This window comes from Leptonychotes weddellii, chromosome 9, assembly GCF_054177405.1.
Source record: "Leptonychotes weddellii isolate Sample4059 chromosome 9, ASM5417740v2, whole genome shotgun sequence".
In the NCBI taxonomy this organism is placed as follows: Eukaryota; Metazoa; Chordata; class Mammalia; order Carnivora; family Phocidae; genus Leptonychotes; species Leptonychotes weddellii.
In genome coordinates this window covers 7699603-7702830 of record NC_138377.1, presented here as the reverse complement: position 1 = coordinate 7702830, position 3228 = coordinate 7699603, and the positions used below count along the sequence as shown (strand labels likewise).

Below are 3228 nucleotides of genomic sequence, written 5' to 3'. Positions count from 1 at the left end.
AGAGGTAGTAAGAATCCAAAAGGCATTTCTGTGTTGGCATGACGGATTGGCAAAAATGCTCTCAGGGGGCTGGGCATTGCCTTGGTTTCTCACACATTACACTATTTTTAGGGGAGCTGGGGAATCAAGCTAATTCCATGATTGTGGTGATGCTCTAAAATTACTGGATAATAGCTAAGGGCACCACTGAGAAAGGGTTCAAGTTCCGGCTCACGTCTATGGAACTCTGGGTCTCAAATGTTATTTTAGCTCAGGAATGTTGGGTGGCTCAACCCCCTGCGCAGTCCAAGCAGCCACTTTTCTCTTAAAATGACACTTAGAGAATGCTCTGGCCAGCTCAGGCCTCCCATGTCTGTATCATGTATGAGAGGCACAGAAATACACCCCTTTGAAGTAGGGATTTCAAGACTGAAGTCAGGGTATGGACACATATAATCCTGAGTGTTCAAATAATGGATCCTCTTGGGCTCAGTAATCCTGACTCTTCATTGAGGGCTGATATATAGGAAGAATCTCACATTTGTAAGGTTTTTAACCATAGGTTCAATGATGAATTTGCTTTTGGAGGGGTGGGTATATAGTAAAACCTTATCTATAAATAAGCACAGGGAGAAAAACATTTTTAGGATGCTTGAGTCAGCATGTTTATTCATGGCATGGTTATTTAGTTTGCGGTCTAATTACACTTTGTGATCCAAATCCCAGGATCCAGGAAGTTTCTGTGTACTTCCCAGCCCTACCTTCTCACTAATGTCCAGGTGGGAGAGATCACAAACTGATAATGACTATTGACTTCTGTGTTCAACACCCAAATACATTGGAGTTTAAGTGCAGATTTCTGACAACTGTTTAAGAAGTCTATTTTTGTCACATTTTCATTATAGAATTTTTTTTCTCTTTTAATTCCAGTATAGTTAACTCACAGCGTTATATTAGGTTCAGGTATGCGACATAGTGATTCAGTCATAATAGAATTTCTAAAGAGAAACCTCAAAACTAAAATGCCAAATTATACATAAGAGTTTGATGCTTTGGGAGAAATATTTTGAACACCATTTTTTCCACTTCTTTCTTTCTTTATTTAGAGTGTGCATGAACAGGGGGAGGGACAGAGAGAGAATCTCAGGCAGACTCTGAGTAGAGCCCAACATGGGGCTTGATCTCACGACCCTGAGATCCTGACCCAAGCCGAAATCAGGAGTCGGACGCTCAACTGACTGAGCCACCCAGGTGCTTTTAATCATGTTTGGTGCCAATACTCCAAGAGTGGCTTTTAAATTAAATACAGAAAAGAATATGTTCAACATACATAGTATTTTATATTTTTGGTTGCTTTAGTAAAAACTTAAAATTTAGATCTATAGTTTTAAGTTCTTTGGTTTAGCTACCTGATTTATCTTCCTGCCTTTGATCATGCTATCAAAGCCACCCACTGAGCGTCCTCAAGGAGCACAGAAAGGCTTTCCTAAATCCTGAGGTTTCACCTATGTTCTTAGTCTCTACCGCACACAGCAACTCTACTTACTGTAGGTTTGAAGAACACAGGCTCCGTATTCTTCCTGCTCAAGGTTTACTCGTAATCTCTAACGACAGCTCTATTCTCAATTTAATAAAATGTCTGATAACTAAGAAAGACAACTTCGCTTCCAAACCATCGTTATACACTAGGGAAGAGATACACTACTCCCCGTCACTGTCCTACGTCTCTGCCTCTTCAGAATATAAGTCTGTGAGCTCTTCTCTCTATTCCAGTCAATACAAAAACAGATCAGACAGTTTAGAGTAGGCAATGAACAGTTGGAGATTTTCAGGAACAAATTACCAACATTTATTTAAAAACAAACAAACAAACCCAAAGTTACTATAACATAAGCCTGAGGGAAAATGAGGTGATTTGGGAAATAATCTATTCTCTAATGTAAGTGCACCAGACGCAGGTCTTCTGGAACGCCTGGGCTTCAGCACCCCCACACTTCCTATATATTTCTGTTCCTCTGATTTACCTGGAATCCATGAATCTGGGGGAGAAAAAAAAGGATTCTGTAAGGAGCTGATCAATTTTGGGTCCCCCATTAGAAAACTATCACACAGACATAGCATCAATGAGGATGAAATAAATAGGTCACTGACGAACACTTCTGAGTAGTATCTTGAATTTATTCTCAGTTTACTAAGGTTCAAGTTTCATGCTGAATGATTACTTGCAAGAGTACTTGCTAACAGCATCCCTACTAATTTTCTGGTTTTAAATTTGAGAACCGCGGAAACAAAAGCCCGTCACCTCCAGCAACAATTTTTAAAATACTTAAGGCTTTTGTTTTTTAAAAGTAATTTGTAGCAGTACTTAGTGTCCAACAGAAACCACTCCGTCTGTTAAACAATATCTCGACTGCAAAGCTTCTCTTACTGTTGGTCGATAGATAACGACATGGCGCAGTCGTTATCACCGTGGCAACAGTACCCAGGACTATCAGAGGAAAATTGCACATCGAACCGCTGGCTCTTGAGCAGTCATGCCTCAGCTTCCTCTGGAGTATGCTTTTTCTGCAAGTCTGGTGTGCCCCAGGGTACCACCAACCCAGCGCGGCTCCAAGACTACAGATGGATTTCACTCGAGTCCCAATCTTCCGGAACTGTTCATTCCACCAACAGGCACACCTGCCCGGTCCCAAGCACTGCTCTAGGTACTGAGGATGCAGCAGCGAGTTAATTCCAGTGCCCGGGAGGGAAATCAATAAACCAGCTAATGAATACATGTCAAGGTGCAATGCGCACAATGGAGAACAGAGAAAGCAGTGAGCCCTCCTTTGTACCTGCTTCTCAGTTCCCCCGCTGACTACCAGCTTTGGGCACCAAGTCTCTCTGGACATCCCGCGCTGGCACCGTGCCCGGCACGCAGCAGCAGCCCAGAGAACGTCTGTCCAGCGAACCAATTCCCTCTTAGCTCCCCATTCAACAAAGCTTTCCTGGGCCATAGGCCAAAGGACTGAAGTGGGCTGCAAAGTCCACGAAGCCCCAAACCCGGAGGGGACCACGCAAACAAGGGAATCTTACACACTTTTTAAATAATAGTTATTTTGGAGAAATAATCGTGCGCTGGAGACGGAAGCCCTGGGGCCGGGTGTGGGCCTCTGCTCCCACGCGGGCGGCGGGGCCGACGGACGGCCGACACGTGGTCCCCGCCTTGACGCGGGAGTCCCGGCCGCGAGAGCCCGGCCCCGGCCCGTC

The 3228-nt window shown here is 44.1% G+C and overlaps 1 non-coding gene across 1 annotated transcript; it reads right to left on the bottom strand.

Annotated features, from left to right (window-relative positions):
- Positions 1-2330: 2330 nt before the first annotated feature.
- Positions 2331-2604, bottom strand: LOC115938411 (small Cajal body-specific RNA 13). The gene has a single exon (XR_004073532.1).
- Between the last annotated feature and the right edge of the window lie 624 nt (positions 2605-3228).